The 25,783-nt window shown below is 42.2% G+C and overlaps 1 protein-coding gene across 1 annotated transcript in view; it reads left to right on the top strand.

Moving 5' to 3' along the window:
* The first annotated feature begins 732 nt into the window (after positions 1-732).
* Positions 733-25,783, top strand: part of HTR1E (5-hydroxytryptamine receptor 1E) — a 63,714-nt gene continuing 38,663 nt past the window's right edge. Inside the window, exon 1 of the mRNA XM_070419316.1 lies at positions 733-1,058. The gene's annotated coding sequence lies outside the window, so the exon portion shown is untranslated. The remainder of the gene's footprint in view (positions 1,059-25,783) is intronic.

The following is a 25,783-nucleotide window of genomic DNA, read 5'->3' as shown; positions in this document are numbered from 1 at the left end:
TTTCCCATGCCTGTAATTCCCACTTTCCCACGTAATCTTTGCCCTTCTACCCAATATAAGCAGCTGGCTGATGGGGAGGGGCAGAGCAGATTTTTGAGGATGACCTGCTGCTCTCCATACTGCCAGCATTATTGGTATAAACGCTCATGTATGATTCAGCCCTGTCTCTGCTTAATTGGCTCAAGTAGTGACAGGCAGCCCAGAACTGTTGGTTGTCCGGTTACACTTTTTCCCTTCCCTCTCCTTAAGCATCCATTGGAAGTTAACTGTAATTTTTCCCCCTAGGAGAGCAGAGAGAGGGTTTGCCTGGAGGAGCTGCAAAGGCAAAGTCCAAACCTGCCAGCTCCTCTCTCCCCACTCCCCTCTCCCCCCTCTCCCCCCTCTCCCCTTCTCAGGCTGGCCCCAGAAGAGGCAAAGGAGTCTGCCTCTCCTTGCACTAACTGGCCCTTATTCTGCCTGAGCCGCAGCCAACAGTGGGCTCCAGAGGTATGACCCTTTGTCCACACCTCCACACCCCGGCCAGGTTTATAGCGTGGACAGCGCTGCCCTCTAGCGTCTCCAACCGGGAGCCCTGAGGGCGCCATCAGCTCCAGAATTTCTCGTGCACAGCCCAGGCAGGACCTGAAGCTGCTCGGAGCTGCGACCTCCAGGTCTCCTCCACCACCGCCGCCCTCCCTGCACCCGACTCACCTTTTCAGCACACCCGCCCCTTCTCCGCTCGGTGGTGCGCGGGGCAGCTGCAGCCCGTGCGCTGATTTAACAGACCGGCGCGCGGCTGCTCCTCCTCCTTCCCCGCGCTCGCCTCTGGCAGCCGGGCGCCCGGACGTGGCGGAGCGCAGCGCCCGCCGCCCCGTGCGCCCCGCTCGCTCCGTCTCGCCGCAGCCCAGGGGCACCGGCGCGGGCACAGGACGCTGGAGGGGACAGTACCCGGGGACTCAGCGTACTCCACCGCCGGGTGTTGCGAGAAAAAGGAGCGGGTTCCGAGAGAGACTCGGGGAGCCAACGGGACGCCCCAGTTCGCCCAGTCGACGCGGCTGCTCGCACCGTCCGTCCACCAGGTGAGGGGCGCGCGCCTGACCCCGCCGACCTCGGCTTCCCTGCCCCCCTCACCCCCCCAGGCCAGGGGCTCGCGGTCTGCCCGGGGTATTTTTGCTCTCTCGCGCACAGGCGACGGGATTGGGGCAGGGGGCGGGGAACTACGGGGGTCGCCTGGGCATGGTGCCTGCCCCCTGGACCTCTTAATAAGGGATGCATTTCTCGGTCAAGCTCCCCCCCCCCCCCCCAACCGTGTGAACTTGAATGTCGACATTGTATATAACTGTGGTTTATGAATTTTATCCTGCTTCCTTGCGAAAGGAGTTGAAGAGGCTTAAAGATGAAATCAATGGGAAAGGGGTTCTAGGAGGAAAAACTTGAGTGGAAATCGCGCGGAGCGGGGTGGGGGACTGTGCTTCGGCACCTCTGGAGGAGGAGGCGATTTCGAAGCCAACGCTCACAGAAAACCTCTGATTGGCAAGGATGGAAGGGCTGCTCCAGCCCTCACACAGTAATGGTGTGCTTAGTCCTGTAAAGAAAACATCTGGTGGGGAAGTGATGGGGCTGACTCGTTTTCTGCGGTTACAAAATAAAGCTTGGAAGTGCACGTGAAGAAGGGAAGTTTTGTCTTAAGCGATTTCCACTAGAGGAAATGCTGCAAGGTGGGAGACTACTCCCCTTCCTAGTGAAAACGAAAGGGAATGGAGGCTAAATGGAAATGGGTTCTGCCCTCAGGGGATCATAGATGGTTTTGCATTCTTCAAATAGACTCTGTATGTTTCTGCCTGCGCCCGGGTTTGGAGAGGACCTTCTATTCAACCCAGCCCTGCTTGTCCTTGGGTTAGAAGGATGAGGTCGAGGGTGTCAGCATCCCAGCGAGCTTCTTCCTAACCTTCCTCATTGTCCTTCCCCGCCTCCTGCACCAAATCTGAGTCCCGCGGGGAATAATAGATGGACAAATGGGTTGGAGGAGGGTGTTTTCCCCCAATTATTTGGAATTCTCCTACCATTCTTCCTTTACCCTTAGCTCCAAGCAGTATATCCTCCTGCTCTGAACTTGACATTGCTCCAGAATACATATTTGCCAATAGTTACACATTCAGACGTGACCTTAAACACCAGGGTGGGCTTGTGAGACTGGGGCTTTACTGAGTTAACCTTGTTCCTGGTGCAGCAAGTAGGGGCCGGGGTCTGGCTCCCTGTGCTGCCATTTCCATGGGGAGCATCTTTGAAATCCCTTTGAAATACATATTTCAAATAAAAGAGGAGATTATGAGCCAGCCTGTCTCTTGTGGGTGCACTTGTATTCCTGCTGAATTAAATGACATGACCATGTCTTCCACAAATAAACGAGTGGAGGCATTTGAGGCCCACTTAGCAATTTCAGAAAGTATGCCTGCCTGTCTTTTTCCTCCCTTCAGAACTTTAGCCCCCAGACAAGAGATCTCTGAAAATGAAGTGGGCCACCTAAGTGGGATTCAGCTCCATTTCTGTATCGTGTTTAAAGCCAAGTATGTTACTTGTTTCTGAAATGGCATAGCACCCCCACAACAAATCATTTTGCTGCGGAGAGGTGGGAGAAGTGCTTTTGCTCAGGTGTTTCATCACTAGTAGAGAGCTATCCAGAGAAACTCCTTCAAATCCTGATTCATCATTGTTGATAGAACTTAACGATTATGTCATCATCACCCGATATGGGCTGTTGAAGCCCAAGGATTGCTGTATAAATTGAGACTTGTGATGCTAGAGCTGGAAAGGAGCTCAAAAAATAATGCAGTCAAGACTGGTCCTCAGCAAATTGGTCTATGCATGCCTACATATCCCTTTAAGTGGGCATTGTTTCTCTCAGGAAGATTTCCAGGGATGAAGACTTCACAGATGGTTATTATATCAAAAAGCATTCAAATTAACCATTTATTACCACCAGCTGGCAAGTTTTAAATGCTACAGAAATCGACATCACAAGTGTAGTAAACTCAAGCTTTCATGCTTTTCTCTTCTCCTGCCGTTAACAGCGGCTTTACTCAGAGTTCTCTTCCTAGACCAAGTGCTTCTGGGGATCCTCCTGGACACACAGTCCCTTGGGCAGGTGTTGAGATGGGAGTCATAGCCTCCCTTGCATCTCACCCCCATATCACCTTTGCTAGCTGTTGTGGTATCTATTCCAAACATTTGCTCCCATTTCTTTTTATTGAAGCCCGGTCAGCATTGATCATATAAATGAATTTCTTTGGAGGAAAATCACCACGTTAGGATTTCTCAGAGAGGGTATTTAGGAAGAGACAACATCCAGGACACATCTCTAGCCCTGGTGACACTGAAGTATGTTCCCACTCCCTGCTGCTTGATGAGGTTATTAGAGAGCCAAGTGAGATGCATCACTAGCAGCACCCCATCCCCACCTGCTCAGGCTCCTCTCTGTCAACATATTCCACCACCACCACCACCACCACCAAGGGTTCAGATTTAAAGTGGATCCCTTTTCAGAAACCTCAGGCCCTGGCACGTTAGGTCATCTTCTCATTATTCAAATATCCTGTTCCCTACTTCTCACCTCTACACTCAGGTTGATTATTTTTCCATGTTTCTGTGGTCCTTCTTGGAATTTTATTTCTATGCTACCATTTAAAACATCTAAATCTAATACTTTAATATGGGAAGTCCTTCCCTCTATTTCTATTGGCTCATTTACATAAAAAGCTTGAGGCTGCTCAAGAGGTGAATTTCAACCAAGTAGGGATTTATTATTCATACCATATGTTATCAAGGCCATCTTTCAGGACAGAGGTGAATCTGGACATCTCATGCCTTAGGCTTCTTTCTTCTCTGCCTCCCATATGTTTATGCATGTGACATTATATGAAAATAAACTTCAGGGAAACACAGACGATGAGTATGCTAAATGGGGGAGGGGAGGATGGATGGACAGGAAAGAGAAAAGAGGGCAATGGAGCAGTGGGCAGTGGGCCGCTGACTTCTTTGTTTTCTCCTCCCTGAGTCATTTTCTGGAACCAGCATTGTGGGCCCTAAAGCTTGGGGCCCAGGTGAGTCAACTTACCAAAGTTCATCTTCCTGGGAATAAAAGGACGTTCATCAGTATCCAATCTACTTTTTATGACTTGGTATACCTTTCCACTCTTTGTGAATGAAGAGACTGAGAGCAAGAATTTATAAAGATCATTCAGTCCATTGGTATATTCCTGGATCACAACAAATTGGTAAAATCCTTGAGAATTCTGATACAGTTTAATTCTAATTTTATTAGTTCTTTTTTGGGGGGGGGGGGGGGGTGTCTCACCCACTATGGATTACCAATCACCTGGTTCACTGTGGTCCTTGTCCTAACAGATGTCAGTACTTTTTTTCATGATTGTATTCCCCTAAGACATGTGAAATGAAAAATCTATAGCCTGCAGAACATGTATAATAGGTTCATTGTTAGAGCTCTCTCCTGTTGGTCAGTTCTCAGCACATTCAGTTGTAGGATTAGGAAGACAAACTCCTTTAGAAGAACCTGTGAAAACCCAATCTGGATCATTTTAAACTGCAAATTATATGAGGAATGAGTATCTCAAGATTTTGGTTATCAGTACAGACCAGATGGAAGGTCTTTATGAAAATCTGACATGAGAAGAAAAGCATTTTTATAGCAAAAAGATAAAATTTTGAAAAATAGAAACCAGTAGTAGCGGCAGCTTAAACTCCCAGATCCTTCTATGACCCCATCTACCTAAAATGCCCAAGTAAAGCAAAAACAGACCCCTTAGCTGCAGCTGCTCTTTAACCCCCTTATCAGACAATCGGCTGGCATGTCCTGATATTTCCAAGGGATTTGGGAAGGAGCTGACTTGAGGTTAAAGTAGGGTTTTGTTGGGACAGTTCCCCCAAGAAAGTCAAATCTGTGTCAAGCTTTGTATTCTTGGGAATCAAAGACAAGCCAGAGCATCGTTGAGAAGTAAACTGCACCAAATGGTTAGTGAGATTGATAAGCAATACCTTCTCAAAAGTGCCTTCAGCTACGATACCCTAATGATGTTCAGAGTTATCGTAAGTCCATTCATCTGCACTGGGAGGAGGGGGACAGGAGGAAGGAACTAACATGTGAGGAGTGTCTGCTTGCTTCAGGACCTGTGGTAAGAACTGCACATGTACTCTTTTATTTAATCCTCGCAAAAGCACTGCAGGGTAAGTATTATCAGCCCCACAACTTATTGATTCATTAAAACCCTGTATTTTTCATCCCAACTCCTAACCTGCCATCCTTTTCAGGGAGCTACTAACAAGCCAGAGTGAGTGAAGTGAGGGCACACAGAGGATTAGCTAAAGAAAAGGTTTAAGAAGTGAGCTGCTCATAGAGGAGATCGTGTGAATTTGGACTTTACCCTGAAAACCTCCAGAAATCATTTTTAAATGTATATATTAAGAACAACGTACATACAGGAAAATGTGCAAATCAGAAGTGTTAAGCTCAGCAACTTTTCTGAAATTGAGCACACCCTGGGAAGTAATCACCAGCAAGATAAGAAATGGAACATCCCCACCACACAAGCTCCCTTCCGGTCCCCACCCAGTCAGCACTGCATCCTCCTCCCTAGATGTCACCACGACCTGCATTTCAACATCCTAGATTATTTTGAGTTTTATAATCACATAAGTTGTACAGGATGATCTCTTTTGTGATTTAGCTCAATGTTCTACTCATAAGATTCATTTATGTGTATGGTTTGGCCAGTAGCTCGTTCATTCGTTGTTGTTATATGGCGTTGTGTTGTACAAAGGTGCCATCGTTTCATTATCCATTCTGCTATTGATGGATATTTGAGGTGTTTCCAGGTTTCTGCTATAATAAATAATGCTTCATTATAGTATTTTAAGCTGTTGCCCAAAATAATTAGTTTGGTGTCAGAGAGCTCACCCTGGCTGCAATATGGAGTGGAAGGGAATGGGTCTGGAGGAGGCAGGTACCATGAGAGCCCAAACTAGGCACTAGCAGTAGACATGGAGAGAGGGAAATGGAAACAAGATGAACTGAGGCTGAGGGGAAGAAGGAAAGGATGATATGCAGAGAGTAAATGGATGCAAGGAGTGAAGGAAAGTATGGAATGCAGGACAATTCCCAGGTTTCTAGACCTGGTAAATAATGTTTTCTTTCACCAAAAACTGAGAACACAGGAAAATGAATAAGAACATATTTGTTGGATCTCAGAAGATTAAAAGAGTGTGGTTCAGTGGTTGAGTGTCGACTTTTGAACCAGGAGGTCAGGGTTCGATTCCCAGTCAGGGCACATGCCCAGGTTGCAGGCTCTATCCCCAGTAGGGGGCATGCAGGAGGCAGCCAATCAATTATTCTGTCTCATCATTGATGTTTCTAGCTCCCTTTCCCTTCCTTTCTTTGAAATCAATAAAAAAAAATTTTTTTCAAAAGGAGGTTAAAAGAATTGCCCAAGATGACTCCAAATCTGTGTTTCTGTTGCAAAGCACGTTGTTTCTCCCCTGGCTCCCACCATGCCCCTTCCTCCTGCAACAGCACCCTCACACCCCCAATTTGTAATGGGTAGTCACCTAAGAAGGAACAACAACAACTACTTCACATTTCCTGAACTGTCGACCTATGAATCATTTGCTTTTCCTTTCAATTTTGTCTCCTTTTAGCAACATAATCACAAGAAAAGAAGGAGATGATGATGAATCAGCTAAAACTTTTTTTTTTTTTTAACCTTTTAAGACTACAAGACAGAATTCAGGACAAGAGACTGGAAATAAAGGAAATAGCATGGAGACGGCCTTGTGTTGTTCTGGTTGGTTGGTCAGAAGGACAGACCCAGTTAACACATGTGCAGGGAGGCAGGTTCCAACACTTCTGGAAGGACTGTCTACACCAGCGGTTCTCAACCTGTGGGTCGTGACCCCTTTGGGCATCGAACGACCCTTTCACAGGGGTTGCCTAAGACCATCAGAAAACACATATATAATTACATATTGTTTTTGTGAATAATCACTATGCTTTAATTATGTTCAATTTGTAACAATGAAATTGGGGGTCACCACAACATGAGGAACTGTATTAAAGGGCCACGGCATTAGGAAGGTTGAGAACCACTGGTCTATACTCTCCGAAAATGCCCTTAGGCTGCCTGGGAGGTGTGGCCTCGGCATCACTGGGAAGTGCAGTGTCTTTGGGGGCACGTCACAGGTTGGGTTCTCCTAACTCTGAGAGAAACATACTCCACAGTGGGACTTACTGTGCAGGATGTTTATTAGGGAATGCCCTTGGGAACCACACTGGAGGAAGGGAAGGAAGCAGGATTGGTCAGAGGGAGAAGTTGAGCTGCAAAGTGGACCCAGCAACAGGCTCAGCCAACCCCATGGTGGTGGTGGTGGTGGTGGTGGTGGTGTGTGTCTGAGTTAAAATAACGCAGCAGAGTTGTCCCAAACTAGGTCAGAAGGGTTGGGCTTTTCAACTGCTTCCCGCATCAGGAAGTGAATGCAGGCTGCAAGTTACTGTCAGGATCTTGAGGGAGGCACTTCTCTGCCACTGAGGACATCCTTAAAGGGTGGACCGTTGAAGGCTGTCTTGACCCAATCTCAGAAGCTGGGCTACAAGCCCTTTCTTTCTTCTTTATTTTGTTACATGTACTTTTTAAAAATTGTTAAATGTATTGGGATGACTTTGGTTAACAAGGTTATATAGGTTTCAAGTGTACAGTTGCCCTTTTTTTTGAGGAAAGATCTGGGTAGCATGTCTGTTCCATCCCAGGACATTTTTATATGGATTTCAACGGCAGAGGACTAAACCAGATAACTTTCCAGGCTCCTTCCAACACTGACTTATTTCATTATACCAAGGTTTCCAAGCCATTGAGAATTTACAAATTGTTATAAGTAATTTGCCTTTCATCTCTCCTCCCTTCCATTTCAGCAAGTGAATAGACCACTCAAAGTGGATGGGTGGCAAGACCCCTTATAATAAACATATATGGCTCCTTGATGCAGAATTTCTCATATGAAGGTAGAGTGGGTACACTGCCAACTGTCTTCAGAAGGAATTTTTAGATGATCATAAAGGGACCTTGTGCGTGTGTCTGTGTGTTGGTAATGCCTGTATTTAATGCTTTAAAAAGAGTTCACTATAAACTGCTCCATTATGATTGGGCCTGCACTACAATTGAAATATAACTGAAAAACTGCTCGTAAAAAAACCTCTCCTTGCTATCTCAGCCTATTCGACTCAGTAACACAGTGCCCTGCAAAGGGATTTTGTGCTGTACACTTCTGACAAAGGACTGGCTCATACTTGTCAGCCTGAAGGACCTCTCAGCAGAGTCTGCTGGGAAACCCTGTGCTCACAGCAGACACAGCAGCCCCTGAACTGGAGACGCTGCCTCTGACCTTGAGATTCATTCCATCTTTGTCTTCAGTTCTGGGGGATGCTACTCCAGCTCCCCCACAACTGCATTTAGTGGATTCCTACCAAGAGCCACACCACAAAATGTTAATGGCCGATCCCAGCTCCATTCGTGAGCATTGTTTGCTTTTTCTCCCATAGTTTGGTCTTCTTTCAGAAATAGGGTTAGCGTCTGCAAAACATTATTATAAAAGAAACATGGTCTTTTAAGAAAATGTCACTGGTTTGGGGGGCCTTGTTGTGTTAGTTTTCTGTAATTTTTACTTCAATTCTTCAGTTTGCTTCTATTGGTTGTAATCTTATGCTCCCCTCACTTTGTTCTTATCACCTAAAGTAAATTCTTTAATTGTTCTGTGCCTCAGCTCTGCCATCTCTAAAATGTGAGTGATAATTTCTGCCTTGTAGACATACTGTGAGGAATAAAGAAAAGGTAGTGCAACATAGGCTGTGAGAAAATGTTTGTATTATTACAATTATTATCTTTATCATTATTCTTGTGTGGTAGAAATCATGTGAATCTAGGTGAGAATGTGATGCTGGCCTTGCAGAAAATAGAGAGATGGGTCCAGGCTGAGTTCCACTGCCCTGAACCCTATCGGCAGGAACTTTATTATTATTATTATTATTATTATTTTAAATTTTATTGTTTAAGGTATTACAAATAGTAGTACATATGTCTCTTCTCCCCCCTCCCCGCCCCCACCCATTGACCTCCCGCCGGCCTCCCCTAACCCCTGGCACTTGCCCTCGTCCCCTCGCTCCCAGTATCTTGCGTCTGTTGGTTGTGCTTATATGCGTGCATACAAGTCCTTCGGTTGATCTCTTACCCCTCCAAACCTCCCCTACCTTCCCGCTGTAGTTTGACAGCCTGTCCGATGCTTCTTTGCCTCTGTCTATTTTTGTTCAACAGTTTGTAATGTTCTTTATTATCCATAAATGAGTGAGATCATGTGGAATTTATCTTTCACTGACTGGCTTATTTCACTTAGCATAATGCTCTCCAGTTCCATCCAGGCTGTTGAAAATGGTAAGAACTCCTTGTTTTTTACAGCAGCTTAGTATTCCATTGTGTAGATGTAACACAGTTTTCTAATCCATTCATCTGGCAGGAACTTTTCTCTTTTATTTGCTAAATGTTGCCTCTGATCAGGTATGTTCTCAAGCCCCAGAGAATGCCCTTGGCTGCTACTTTCTTCAACCACTGAATCTACATACTGGATTTATTCACATCCCTCCTTTATAGATGCAGGAGAAGGAACCGATCCCAGCATGTGACTGGAGTTCCAATTGCTCTGCACCCAAAAAGTCACAATTTCTGCATGCTCTGTAGTGGTGCCTCTCAAACCTTTGTGTGCAGAAGAAACACCTGGAAAGCATGCTAAACCTTAGGTTCCTGGTCCCCACCCGCAAAGCTGATCATCAGTAGGGTAGTGTGAGGCCAAGAATTTACATTTTTCACAAACTCCTAGGTAATGCTGATGCTGCTAGTCTGCAAACCACATTGTGGGGAGCACAGATCTGCAGAGATCAGCATGACATACAAAACTTGACTGGGTCAAGACAGCCTTCATGGGGAAAGCAAACTGCCTTTAAAAGTGAGCAAGAATTCACATCGATAAGCCAATCAGTGCTCCTCTCAAAGGCTGTCAGAAGCTCATAAAATTCAATATATAGTCATATTTTAAAAAAACTAGCAAACTAGAAATAGAAGAAGTAAATTTCATAATAAACTAGAAAAACTAAAAAAAAATGTATACACACAATGTCTATAGATTCAATTACATTTTGAAAATGAAATGTATTTTAATAAACACTGCATTTATAATTATTTAAAGTGTGTATACATTTTTGGGACACCCTGTAGAACAGAACAGTTTTTCACAGTAAGAACATCTTTCTGAAACAATAGTTAACATCATGCTTATTGGTAAAGTACTATAAAGATGAAACAACCACCATTATTTAACACTCCTCTGAATGTTTTGATCAATGCACTAGACAGAAAGCAAACAAAAAAGAAGGAAAGGTAACAAAAAGAAGAGAAAAAAAGAAAAGGAAAGAAAAGAAAGGTGTTAAAAATTTATACATTTTGGTCAGGCTGTATTATTATTTACAGATTATGGAAGGGATCATTGAGACCTGCCTTTTTTTTTTGTAATTTATCTTTATTGTTGAAAGTATTACAGATGTCCCTCCCCCTGCCCCCTTGACCCCTTCCACCTAGCATCCCATCCCCATCACCACTCCCAGGCCTTCACCACACTATTGTCTGTGTCCATGGGTTATGCATATAGGCATATAAATTCTTTGGTTAGTCTCTCCCCACTCACCCACCCCCACCTTCCCTCTGAGATTCCTCAGTCTGTTCCATGCTTCTATATCTCTGCATCTATTTGTAAGGCTGCCTACCACAATATGATAACATATGAGAAGCTGTTTGATAAGGGCTCAATTTAGTATCAGCTGCTGATATTATTACCTCATAGTACTGTTCTTACACTGGAATTAGATAATCTGGAATTAGAAATCTGTAAAAGATAAATTTTCATGCAAAACCAAGATTTTATTAATGTTGATAAATCTAATTCCAAATTGCAAATGGTAATACAAGAACAGCAAACCGAAGATTAAGGATCCGAGTGGTATACCTTGCTCTGTGTGTGACCTTGGAAAAACCATTGATTTGTTTCATGCCTTAGTTCTCTCCTAAGAGCAATGATGATAACAGCCTTTCCAGGATAAAATGAGCTAGTGACACATAAAATTATGCTGAAACCTAAAAATTAAATGATGATGATGATGATGATGATGATGATGATAATGGCAACAATAATAATAAAAAATTATATATTTCAGCTACTGCTTCTTGTTCCTTTGTTGACAATTGAACTAAACAGTTGTGATTTTTATGTTTTTAAATATTTGTATCAAATTCTGCTACTTCCAGTTTTTACAGTGATTTCCTATGGCTCAATAGAACCTTGCATTGCACATCAGATATGTTGTCCTGAAAAGTGGATGAAAATAGAATTTTTGGAAACTAACTCATAATTAAAATGCACAGAGGGAGTTTCCATATATTTAGTGGAATTTTAAAATTCATGTGAGATAATGTAATTAGCATTTTTCTGATATAAATCATTATCTTTAATTAGCTTGAATTTTCTGACATATCAAGTGCTCTAGAATTGAGCACACCTGTGTAAATATTCTTCTAGTATATAATCAAGGCTTACAGTTATTAAAGAGCTCGCAGAACAGCCTTTTGAAGTAGGCAAATATAACCAACTCTTGGTTATCTCAAAGAATGTTTTATGTTTGATTCTTGTTTTATCTACATTTCTTTTTTCACTCTACTCTGACACAAATTTAACAAGTAAAGTTCAAAATCCTCTGTTCAACTATTTTAAGGTTTTCCCCCCTGATTATAAATGAATTACATATTCATTGTAGAAAATATAGAAAAGTATACAGAACTGAATTAAAATTACTCAAAACCCTGTCACCAAGAGAAAGCTGCTATTGATACTTAGATGTATTTCTGATCCCCACTCCAACAGTGCTGTTCATCTATATGGGCAGAAAATAGATGTTTCTTTTTAAATAAAATTAGAAGCATACTAAGTATTTTTATCCAATTAACCTTTTTCAATTAACATTATATCTTCAATATTTTTACATATAATTAAAATATTCTTTAAAAACATTACTTCTAGCCCTGGCCAGGGTGGCTCAGTTAGTTGGGCAACCTCCCATACACCAAAAGGTTCCTGGTGTGATTCCCACTCACGGCACATGCCTGGGGTTGCTGGCTTGATCCCGTTAGGGGGCATGCAGGAGGCAGCCAATTGATGTTTCCTTCTCGCATCAATATTCTTCTCTCTCTCTCTCTCTCTCTCTCCCTCCCTGTCCCTTTGTCTCTCTCTAAAAATAAAAAAATAATCAAAATAAATTTTTAAAAATTAGTTCTAATAAGTATATAATATTGTGAGGATATACCATAATTTATTTAACCAATTATTACTATTGCACTTTTAGGTTGTCACCATTTTTTTCATACAGCATTAGAAAATTATAGTGTCAAAAGAAATTTTTTACATAAGTCTTTGTCCTTCATTATTCCAATTATTTTAATAAAAATTCATTAGCAAAGGAGTTCTTGAAGTCTCTAGGGGAAAATGAAGTTTGGTAATTTAAGTGTGGATAGAATTGATATACACATCATAGCCTTTTCTTCCCCCTTCCCTCTCTTCCTTCATTTAGCAAAAATGTATAGGTTTTTAGTGCTGGAAATTGCTCAAGCAACAATCTAATTGGGGTGACCATCTGTCATTTTTTGCCTATCTAGCATCCATCCCCTTTCTGTGGTAACAGTGCCCTGACTTTCCTTAAGGAGCTACACCTCTTCACTCTCAATCTATAGTGGTTCAGGTCAAATTGAATATACAATTTGCTCCAATAGTTACAATGTAACCAAGACCAATCACAACATCTTGTTCTCCCAGCCACTGTGGTTGGTTTTGGGATACTCAGTGATCCAGGTCAGACCAATCAGAATCACCGAAACTCAGTGTAGGGTTTACAAGTATCGACAAGGCCCTATATCTACACTGACTTTGGAGATTTGAGGATGTATGCCTGGAACTGCTGGGACCTGGTGTACGGGCAGAGCCTCCTATAGATAAAAGCTTACACGGAGGAAGATTCTTTTTGTTTTTAAATTGATTTCGAGAGAGAGGAAGAATTGAACCTACCCCCTTTTGGTTTACAGGATGATGCTCCAACCAGCAGAGCCACCCAACCAGGGCAGAGAAAGATGCTTTTTTTAAAAAAATATATTTTATTGATCTTTCACAGAGAGGAAGGGAGAGGGATAGAGAGTTAGAAACATCGATGAGAGAGAAACATCGATCAGCTGCCTCTTGCATACCCCCGACTGGGGATGTGCCCGAAACCAAGGTACATGCCCTTGGCCGGAATCGAACCCGGGACCCTTCAGTCCGCAGGCCGATGCTCTATCCACTGAGCCAAGAGAAAGATTCTTGATTGCACTGTTTGAATCTCTGGACCCACTGGTTCCTGATTTAGCATGAACATTGAAGTTTCCCAAGCAGATACATTCTCTTTGTTTGCAAAAGCCAATTTAAGAGGATGTCTGCCATTTGTGTTTGAAAGGATCATTATTAATCCAATGATCTTCCATTCTCAAATGATGAAAATGAGTTATGATTAAGATAGTGTAGGGAAGGCCTGGGACAGGGGTGGGGGTGGGCTCGAGGGGGTCAATGGGGGAGGGAAGGGGGATATATGTAACACTTTCAACAATAAAGATTTTTTTAAAAAACAAAAGGTAGTGTAGGTACATGCTTTAAAACTTCGAGTTGTGGTTAAAACAGATCTGGGGCTGAACCTTAGTCCCATCACTCGTGTCACGTGGCCTTTCCCCACCTCAGCTTCCTTACCTCTACAATGAGAGAATGCTAATACTTACCTCAAAAGAAGGGTTAGATAACTTAATATGTGAAAAGTGCTTAGAGCAGTGTCACACACCTCCTAGGTGTTATATAAGTGTGTCCCTGAGGCCACCATTGTTATTTTAAAGGAAGAAAATGAAACACAGGAGGGTGAATTTCGCTCATGCAGACATTTACTGGCCAAGCTAAAATTCAAACTTACATCTCCTCTCTTCTCTGCTCAGTGTGCCTTTTCAACACTTAACCATGTCAACGTCTTTATGACAGAGACTTAAGCATTAAGCTTTGAGAGGGTTTCTGTCCACATATCTGTATATTTCTGTCAAAAGCATTTGAGGGATGTCTAGAGCCCACTAAATAGGTGTATGTTACTAGCAGTGACTAGATCCTATTGTTAGGACTGCAGATTATAACTTATAACAATATCTCTTATTATAATAAAGTTAAATTTATTGTTAACGTTATTTATTTTACTTTTAAATCCTCACCTGAGGATTTTTTTTTTTCGCATTGATTTTCAGACAGATTGGGAGGGAGGGATGGGGAAGAGAGAGAGAGAGGGAGAGAGAGAGAGAGAGACATGGACATGAGACACATTGATTGGTTGCCTCCCGCACACACACTGACCGGGGTCAGGGAATGAACCCGCAACTGAGGTACGAGGTACGTGCCCTTGACTTGGAATCAAACCTGCAACTCTTTGATTTGTGGGCTGATGCTCTAACCACTGAGCAACCCGCCAGGGTGTTAACTTTATTTTTAATTAAAATACATTTTATTGTAATTTTTATTAATACAAGTGACTGAAAAATAAATACTTGGTACCTTTCCCAGCTATTTTAAATAAAATATACCTCCCCACTAAACCAGTTGCTCTTGCGGAATGCTTAAATCATTCAGCATTCAGTTAGTGATCTCCCATTAGCTACTGAGCACTGGGTAGACCTGTTTGCTGGGGAGGCAGCTGGTCTCTCCCAAATGGAAATCAGATTTCATTGCGTCTGGTCAGAGAGAATGTGGCATATGGCAAATGAATACACAGCTGCCTGGTAAATTTTTCCACTAAGAATTAGTCTAATACCTAAATACACAGTGAATAAAACAGTATCTAAATAAGAATATTATATTTAAATTCCTCATCACTGTTAAAGAGTCAGGTCATTCCCTTCAATTATAACAAAATCTCACTATCTAACTTTAAAAAGTACATGTTACCTAGTATTTAATGCCATACTATTCAAGCCCAGCCTGCCTTTTAAATTCTATTATTAAGTAATTTCAGGTCGTGCAGCTTATTAAAGCTTTCTGTAAGGCCTTGGAGAGTTCTGATAGAAATGGAGGACATGGAAGAATGATAGTGTGGTGGGAAGGTTCATGGCTTAGAGCTTTGGAAAGTCAGGTCAACGTTCAAGTACATCCCTGCCATGTCTTGGCTGCCTGGAACAGAGCAAGTTGCTTATCTACCTCTGCCTTAGTTTCCACATCTGTAAAATGGTAGTAATTACATCATGCAATGATGATAATAATACAAACCTCATAAGATTATTGGAATAAAAATGGGAATCTGCAAACAGTGCTGTTAGCATAGCACCTGCTGCATAATCACGCAAAAATAACGAGAGCTGCTTTGTCATTGATTCTAGAGTTTTGCTGAGTTATCTTTGTAACCATGGGGAAATTATCAAACTTTTCTGGGCCTCAGTTTTGTCACCTTCACCAGTAACTTGTATCAGATACTGTATAGAATACCTTTTAGGTTTCAAATGCTTTGACAATGCCCACAGGTGTTGGAGTATACCAAAAATCTGTAACAGTGTCCAAGCTGGGAGAATTTCTTAAACCTGTTGTTTCACAGTGAAATTGAGCTGCATTCATTCTCCAAGACTGACCAGTCTTCCCAGGTAAAACAGCAAGGTTCATCCATTCGTGACGGTTCATCCAGCCCGTGCTCCGAGTTCTCAGCACTGGTTTGGAGAGGGAAGTTCAGTGCTTCCCTGCAGAACTGCCCTCGTCATGATGCCTTTACTAGTATTATTGACATTTTTTCAGATTCCGAAATGAAGCTTTATCATAACCAAAGGGCCTCCTGATGTTGACAACTCAGACAAAAGAAACCAATTCACATATGAGCTTGGTGCCTGAGGAGCGCTAATATGGGTTTTCTCTCCCGACTGTTTAGTTGGATACACTGTCTCTGTGTCTACACTGACCAAGCTAACCTGAAAATCTCCTCAGTGACCTTTAACTTTGTACTTCACCAAAACAGCCTTGGAAGTATGTATGTTTTTCTTTTCATAACGAGCTTTACCTTTTTTTGCCTAGACTCCAAAGTAAGAAATTAAATAGCATGCTTTCAGCCTACACTCTGAAAGCCTCCAGACATCATCATTAAATCTAAATTGATAACTATTTTTTCCTTAAAAGATGCAACTTTTAAAACTAGTGTCATTTCCTCGGCGAATAACTATAGTGATATTCATATGTGCACTCTAGGGAAAAGGATAGGCTAGAGGAGCTCTAGCTGTTAAGCAGATTTTAAACTAATAATAATGACCCTCTTATAGCAGTTATGTGTTAGCTGATGTTTATACTCACTTTTCAAAACAATTGTAGAATGATAAAGGATATATTCAAAACTCAGTTCATCAGAAGAATAAACAATAGGTATGTCTATTTAAATATATCCTGTGAGACTGAGAAAAATGTTTTTCTTCTAATAATATAAATGGAATTTTAGTGGCACACCATATTTTTGGCCCCCAGATTGACTACTGGCCTAAGTATAACAGAAAATAAAATAGAAACTGGATACAGCCAGGCACTGGCAATTATACTTTTATTTGATTGTTAGGAAACTCATAACTGTCTTTTTGTTATGTGAATTTTTCTTAGTTGAGGCTCTCTTGATTACAAGAAACACATTCCCACTTTTGAATTATTGGTAGCCTAATCTGAAGGGAATTTATTAGAACGTGCTAGGACATTTGATGGAACCCAAGAGCCAGAGCGAGCTGCTAGGCAATTATCAAGAACCTGGAACCCAGTGTGGATATGTCTCCCTTTCTCTCCTCCCTCTCTTTCCTCCCCACCCCTCCCTTCCCCTCTTATCCTCTCTCTGAATTAGCTTCCAATGCTTCTGCATGCCCATGGCCAAATGCAGGTGTTCCAAGCTCCTCAGTTTAGATGTCCAGATTCAAACAACTCAGCATCTCTTACTCACAGTTTCCAATTTTTAGAAAAGAGACTGATTGGCCCAGCTATAGTTAGGTGCCTACCCCTGGTCCAATCAACAGTGTCCAGGATGTGAGATTATGGAACCCAAACATGGTGACTGAGAATCTAGTCCCAGCAAGAGGGGAACAGTGTGCAGAAAGAAAATAAAGAGGATATGGATTATAGATATACTCCCCCAAAAGTTGTCTATTCTTCCTTTTCACACACACACACACACACACACACACACACACACATTTCCATTTATTAAGAGCTCTCTCTGCTATACATGATTCAACCATGTTACATTAAACTACACTCTCACCACCCTCTTTCTAAAGGGAGCTAATCCAGTCACTCATATCTGGCAGCTGAAACAAAAAAATGTTGTCAATGGGCACCTCTTCTCAAAGTGAACAATTTCCCAATTAGTCCATTTTTTTCTCTTGATCACACTCCATTTTGTTCAGACAACACCCCTTTCCATCTGCAATGCAGTGGTTAAATGGGAAAATTTGCTTACAAAACCACAAACACTCCCACTTAGAAAAAGAAGAAAAAAACAAAAATCCTTTCTGTAGCACCGTATACCGGCTACCAGAGCAGAGAATAAATTGCATCCCACAGGACAAGGACTGCAAAGTGAAGAGTATAAGATATTTTGTGAGCATCCACTGGTATTATGGTGGGTGGGTTCTTTGTTTAATCAACTGTTTCTTCATAACATGATGCAAGTGAGGATATTCTCTCTCTGTGCCACGTTACGTGACTCAGCCCATCAGTTCCACCTTCTCTCTGTCGCTCTGTTAATTGTAGCCTCCTCTGTTGATACAATTTCTCTCTTAGTCAAGATTCTTGGGTTGCAAGTAAAAGCATATACCCTAAATTTAATGACATAAACAGAACCCTTTATTTAACTCAGTTTTGGAGATAAGTTGGGTAATGTTTCTGCTCTGGTCCAGTCCAGCTGCTCTCTGTTGAGATTGCTCTGCGCTCAGCTGGCAGGTCACTTGCAACATGATGATCTAGTGTGTGCTCATATTTCTGGGGTTGGCAGGCTGTCTGCTAGTGTAGAGGGAGCAGGTGGGCATGTGGTTCTCAACATCCAGACACTAGACAAGGTGTTTTCAGTTGTGGTTGCTGAGAGCCCACCCTGTGGCAGGGGATGCTGTGGGATCCTTCTCAGAGGCACGTTCTGTCACGGCATGTATTGACAAAGCCTGCGTGTGTGAAAAAGACAAGTAAGTGCTCTATTACCAACTCAGTAGCAGGCAAGTGCAACAAAAATTGAAGACAAGCTTGTCATTTTTTTATTCCTTCTGAATCTGAAGCACCTGTAAAAATCCTCTTTTAGAAGGTTTGTAAACAATATTTAATGGGAGTCGAATTAGGTCTGCAGCATTTTTTTAGTTTTATTTTTTTAATTTTTTTTACTTGATGTTTCTCCCTGATCTTGGGAGCATCCGTAATGACAAATAGTTCAGGGCACCATCACAGGATGCATCTGGAAAATGAGTGCAGCATAAACCAGAGCCAATGGGCTCTCTGCTTCCTGATAGTAAGCTTGACTTTTCAGGAGCTTCCCTGAGCCCATGTCTTACGATCTCTCCACACTTTCCTAATACTTCCCGGAGGTCCAGCCAACCACTCTTGTTGGGGCAAATGATATCTCTTGCTGGCCCCACCACTTCTTTCCTACAGAGTGATTGCGAGGGAACATGGGCCCCAGGCATCTTATCTTCCCATCTGCACTTGTCAATCATGTGGCCTCAAGCAGAGCCTCCTCCCTGTCATCGTGTCCCCTGCAAAATCGAGATTTAAGTTGTCTGCTCTTGCTGATACTCCAAATGTTGCTTATCAAGATCAAATGAGACCACACCTATATGTGGTAGCTCCTTGAAACCAGTAGAATGTTCTGTGCATGTAAAGAGATGGAACTCCTGTCACAGACACTTGGTAGTGAGATCAGTTGTGAAAGGTCATTTTATGCCCAGTGTCAGAGTGCAGAAGTAAAATCCCACCTTGGAAATGTAGGTGACCACACGTGGAATTTTTGCTCTGCCACCCTAGCTTGCTGCTGCTCCTTGCAGTACCTTGGGGGCTTTTCCTCTTAGCCTTCCTCCTCAGGTCGGGACAGTTGAATAAGCCCATCAGAAAATGGTTGAAGGCATGAGAACTTAACAACATTTGGCTCTCCCAGAAAAAGCCTCCAGAATGTCTGCCTGTGGGTTCAATGATGACCTGTCACACTGTTCTGGTTTAGAAGCCCTCTGGCCCACCCACCTTCTAATATCTCTTCCATAGTTTTCTCCTAAGTTTATCATTATTGTCTCCTCTGATTTCCTTTGAACTTTTAGCAGATAATCCTTTCCCATCTTTGAAATCACTTCCAAATGTCAAGAGCACTCAAAACTGTAAAATGCTAGAACACCCAACCTTCAAATTATGTTCTGAATGTAGTACCTTTTCCTATTATTTTTAATTCTAACACTTGAAAATTTTCCCTACTCCAACATTTTATTTTGATGTGTTAAATCTACAGAAAAACTGAAGCACTAGGAAGATGAGCACAGATATATTCTTCTAGTTGACGATTGTTAACATTTCCCCACATTTATTTGCCTTCTGACTCTGACTCTGACTCTCTCTCTCTCTCTCTCTCTCTCTCTCTATATATATATATATATATTTACATACAAACACACCCACCAAAAATAAGCATAATTAAATTGTGCTTGTTCATATATGTCTATGTGTACACATAGATGTATAGGTTGGATTATTGGAAGTCACAATATATTCTGTGCTCATTTTGGATTTTCTCTACACCAATTTGTGGGGTTTTTTTCATCTTTATTGAAAGTATTACACATGTCCTCTTTTTTCCCCTATTGACTCCTTCTAGCCACCCCCCCCCCCGCCCCCACCCAAGCCTTCACCACCCTATTGTCTGTGTCCATGGGTTATGCATATATGCATACACGTTATTTGGTTGATCTCTTCCTAATTTGTAACCATCCATTTCTCCAAGGAGTACTGTTTTCTTTTGATGGGGAATAGTACTTAGAAACCACAATCTGAGCTCTAGGTATACTTGTTACCAAAGTTTCATTGCTTCCAGGCCTTCTCATTGAACAGAACTAGGAAAACAATTTTAAATTGTGAGCTTATATTAATGTTTCAAATTCAAATCTAGCATCCCAGGGTTCTTTCTCACCACCCCGTTCATATCTGTGTCTCCCTTCTTTCACAGTGAGAACTCTTGTTTCCAACTATATTACTCTATTTACTAATGTGTTCTATCCTGCTGTATACACAAAATAGTTTCAGAATTACCCTACCAATACCACTGCTAGTAATAAATCTTCTGAGTAAGGTCAAGATTTCTTTGCAGTTCTTTTTTTCCCCTTAGAATATATATCACTTAGTATTATATAGTATGTGTTACTATACAGGTGGGGCAAAAGTAGGTTTATAGTTGTGAGTATGTGAAGCAAAGTTTATTCTTGTATTATTATTTATTAATTATTGTATTATTTTCCATATGAACAACTGTAAACCCACTTTTTCCCCACCCTGTATTATCAGCGTAATTAGAAACATTTGTTTCTATTTATACCCTATTTTATAATTTGCTTTTTTTCAGTCATTATTTTTTGAAGACATAAAATATTTACAAAGTTCCAAGGTCAGAATATAGTCTTAAAAAGTACACTAAGAGAAGTAAATTTGCCTACTCTTCTTACCTCATTCACACTCTCCATAGGTCACCATTTACATTAGTTTCTGGTTTATCTTTCTTGTGTTTCTTTTTTGTAAACTGGATATACATTTCCCTTTTCTCTTACGTAAATTGTAGCATAGAGGATATATTCTTTTATACCGTGTCTTTTTTTTTTTGCTTATCAGTATATCTTGGAAATAGTTCCATGTCAGTTCAAAGAGATCTTTCTCTTGATTATTTTTCATGACTACATAGTACTTGGTTTTGTGGATGAACCATAATTTATTCAACCGGTAGCACATACAAGAGCTTTAAAGTTGTTTCTAGCATTTCACTTTTAAAATAATATTGCAGTTCTTAATGTTGGACTCTTAATAAATTCATACAAGTAGGATTACTAAGATGAAGGTTAAACATACTTGTATAGTGAATTCCTAGAAATTGAATTGCTAAGTCAGAATGTAAATCTATATGTAGGTTTGTTAGATACTGTTTAATGCCCTATCAGCAGTGTGGGAGAGTGGTGTTTTCTCTAAACTTTGCCCAATAGAGTATATTGTCAATTTTTTAATATTTTTGCCAATCGGCTAGGTAAGAAATTATATTTCAATGCAGCTTTTTTTTTTTTTTTGCTTTTCTCTAATTATGAGTGAATTTGAACATGTTTTCACACATTTAAAGGTCATCTATATATCTTTTCTATAAACTGTCAATTCACATCTTTGGCCCATTTTTTATATTGGGTTTGAGTCTTTTTTACTTAATTTTAAGAGCTCTTTTTATATTATATAAATTAGACCCCTATCTTCAGTACATGCCACAAATATTTTCTCTGTGTGTATGTCTGTGTTTTGCCATGTAACTTTTTTAATATAGTCAAGTTTATTAATATTTTCTTTTATTCCATATGGATTCTGAAGTAACATTATAAAGGCTTTACCCTGGCCTACAAAGGAGTTGACCTGTATTTTCTTCTGATCTTTTATAGATACATTTTTACATGTAGAACTCTGATTAATTTAGCATTCTGGTATGGATCTAATTTTATCTTTTTTCAAATTGCTATCCAGTTGTCCCAACAACGTTTATTTATAAGTCCATCATTTTCCCAGTGATTTTAGATGCCACTTTTATCATATTCAAAATTTTAATTTGCACTTGAGTCTATTTGGGGAGTTTTCATTCTGTTCCATTGGGCTCTCTGTCTATTCAAGCACTAATAAAAATGTGATGGCTTTTCAACTGAGTTTGTATAACAGCCACTTCTTCTGTAATTGGTGCTTGTAAGGGCTACAGGGAGAGGATCCCATCAGGCCCAGTATCTCACAATTTAAACACTTGGAAAAGGATTTGTGGTGGACAGACCTTAAGGTGATTCCCTATGATTTTGCCTTCTGTACTCTCCTTTCCTTGAATGTGAGACCTGGGACTTAATTTTAACCAGTGAAATACTGGTAAAGAGATGTCATTCCCTTACAATATATAAGACTGAGTCTTGCTAGTGGACTAACTCTCTCTCCTGCTGGACTTGAAGAAGCAAACAGTTATGTGGTGAACTACAGAGTGAGCACATAGCAGAGAATGGAAGAGTGTGTGTGTGGGGTGGGGGGGGGGGACGGGGCGGGGCTTCTAGGAACTGAGGCAGCCTCTGGCCAACAGTCAGCAAAACCAAGCAAACAAACGAAAAACTGAAGCTCTAGAGTCTCTCCTCATTGTGGGCTTTAAAGAAGCAGGCTGCCATGAATCCTACAGTTACAAGGAAACTAATTTTGCTCATCACTTGAGGAAGCTTGAAAGTGGGTCTTCGTGCACTTCAGTCTGTGATGAGAATGCAGCCCTGACAGACAGACACAATTGTAGCTTTATCAACCCTAAGCAAAGGCCTCAGCTAGGTCATGCTCAGACTCCTGATCAGAGGAACTATAGTATCTATATATATAAAGAGCCAGGGTCCATAACATCCAAAACGACTGAACGGACGACCAAACACCGGAAGTCAGTCCTGCAGTGGCGACCCAGCACTGACTGCTGCAGCTGCAGGCACCGAGACCCAGCACTGACTGCCAAGAGGGCTGCAGATCAAGCCTGGAGAGAGGCCCAGAGAGAGAAGCAGGGTCTAATCCGCAGCCTCCGTGGCAGCTGTTGATCAGCCCTTGCCTCTCTTTCTCTCCAGGCCTCGCCAGCAGCTGTGGGGGCTGCTGATCAGCCCCACCTCTCTGATCAGGCCTGGAGATAAGCCCAGAGACACTGACTGGCATGGAAACCAACCAGTCAGAACCAAGTCTGGTTGAACTGCAAGGAGCCAATGGCTGCCTAGGAGACAGAGCTTTTGACACTGACTGGCATAGAAACTGACCAATCAGAACCTAATCTGGGTGAACTGCAAAGGCAGAACCTCAGATGGGGGCTGAGGAGGGGTTTTAAGGGCAACAGCTGTTTGGTGTAAGGTGTGAGAAAGTGGTTCAATTTTTTAATGACCGGTTTGGCAGTATAATGCATATGGCTGGCTATCAGTCCAGATATAAGGATTATGTGTTTTTGTCTGCCAAGGGCATCTCCTCCTGCTGAAAAAGGTTTCCCTCCCCTCCCCCACCCCCCCCACCCCCATTTAAGCAATCCTATCCTATATAATCTATCTATACTACTAAAAGGGTAATATGCGAATTAAACCGGGTCGACAAGACATCTTCCAGATGTCCAGCTTCCTTCCAGACAAAGCCATGGTGGTGGAGGCTGAGGCAAAGACAGTTAGGGGCAATCAGGCTGACAGGGAGGGCAGTTGGGGGCGCGATCAGGCCGGCAGGGGGTTAGGGGCAATCAGGCCGGCAGGGAGGGCAGTTGGGGGCGAGATTAGGCCGGCAAGGGAGGGCAGTTAGGGGTGATCAGGCAGGCAGGCAGAGGGGTTAGGGGCAATCAGGCAGGCAGGCAGAGGCAGTTAGGGGCGATCAGGCAGGCAGGCAGGTGAGCGGTTAGGAGCCAGCGGTCCCAGATTGCATGAGGGACATCCCCTAAGGAGTGCCCGATTGGAGAGGGTGCAGGCTGGGCTGAGGGGACCCCCCCCCCCACCCCCATGCATGAATTTCGTGCACCAGGCCACTAGTAAGATAATAAACATGTATGGCTTTAGGCTGCTAAGTCTGTGGTAGTTTATCACACAACAATGAACAACTAGTACAGTGTTCAATCTTAAATCTAAAATAACATTTAAAATAATAGAATCCTAAATGTGTATGTGTGTGTGTAGACTTGAGTGAGAGAACGTCTGTGAGACAAAGAGAAAATGAAACGCATTGAAAACTAAATACATTTATAAAGCACTTTTGTTTGTTTTTAATCTATTTTTATTGATTTCAGAGAGAAAGGAAGGGGGAGAGAGAGATAGAAACATCAGTGATGAAAGAGAATCATTGATCAGCTGCCTCCTGCATGCCCCCTTCCCCCAGAGATCGAACCCAAAATGCAAGCATGTGCCCTGACCAGGAATCGAACCACAACCTCCTGGGTCATAGGTCGATGCTCAACCACTGAGCCATATTGGCTGGGCTGAAGCATGTTTTTTAAATAGAAAGAGCTGGGATACGTACTGCTTGCTTGCCCTGTGGCCTTGTACTACACATGATATACACTTTTTGTTGAATTTTCTTTGTGGAAATAAGAATCGAACAAACCAATAAACAAAAAGCTGACTTGATAGTCTTCTAACATGACCAAATAATGTGCTGGGCATATTCATGTACCTTGATCTTCTGGTTCTCATAAACTCAGAGGCTGGAGGCCCAGGGCGGAGCTGACGCTGCGGCTGGAGCCCGAAGGCCGTCAGCGGGCAGAGTGTTCTCTTCCTCAGGAGACCTCCAGGTCTTCACCTCAGTGACGAGGCCACATCATTGAGGGTGATCTGCTTTACACAAGTCTGCTGCTTCATTTGTTAACTAATGTAAAAAAATGAGTTACAGAAACAGACTGACTAGTGTTTGACCAAATACCTGGATACCATGGCCCAGCCAAGTTAATGATACAGACAGAGCTTCCACAGGTGCACGTGGGCTAGAGATTCCTGTGGTGAAAAGATTAAAAACAAGGGCAAGAGTGAAGAAGAAGGGGCAACGTTTATGTAAATTCCTGACAGGTTTTGAATCTCTTTTGACCCTCTCATGCAGTGATTAGAAAGAGAATCGGGAGGTAGAGCGAAGTTCGGCAGTGGGAGCCCTAGCTTTCCAGGCTCACCTCAGCCAAGAGCCAAGATAAAACTGTTGACGGAGACCCAAGAGCTCTGAACCCCCAGCTTTGTCTGCAGGGACCCTCTTCCCAGTGTCACTATATTCTTGAGTACTAGGAAGGAAGGCAGCCAATGCACTAAGTAAATTGAAGTGTCAACTGTCTCAGCAAGCAAACTGAAGTGGCACACTGGAAAAGATAAGATTTGGTAGGTGAGTTTGAAAAGCTTATATTTGGGGTTTCCATTATTCCAGCTGGTGACCTTTAGTCTTTTTGACTCAACTCAGGCAGATGTTCTGTTACCACAGGTGTTCCTCAGGCTCTGTTGAGATGCAGGTGACAAGAGGGGTCGATCAGGGACAGCCAGTCCAGGGGAGTGGGGGCCTCTGCAGGGGAGGCTGGACTGGGCATTAGAACAGTGATGGCGAACCTTTTGCGCTCGGCGTGTCAGCATTTTGAAAAACCCTAACTTAACTCTGCTGCCGTGTCACATAAAGAAATTTTTTGATATTTGCAACCATAGTAAAACAAAGACTTATATTTTTGATATTTATTTTATATATTTAAATGCCATTTAACAAAGAAAAATAAACCAAAAAACTGAGTTCGCGTGTCACCTCTGATACGCGTGTCATAGGTTCGCCATCACTGCATTAGAGGAACAGAATTCCAACAGGTTTAACACCTCTCTGGGTAATTTGGGACAAGTCACTTGAT

Source organism: Myotis yumanensis, unplaced genomic scaffold (assembly GCF_028538775.1).
Source record: "Myotis yumanensis isolate MYYU_CA2020_CCGP unplaced genomic scaffold, mMyoYum1.0.hap1 SCAF_6, whole genome shotgun sequence".
NCBI lineage: Eukaryota > Metazoa > Chordata > Mammalia > Chiroptera > Vespertilionidae > Myotis > Myotis yumanensis.
The sequence above is the reverse complement of the archived record's forward strand: the minus strand, read 5'-3'. Positions and strand labels throughout refer to the sequence as shown.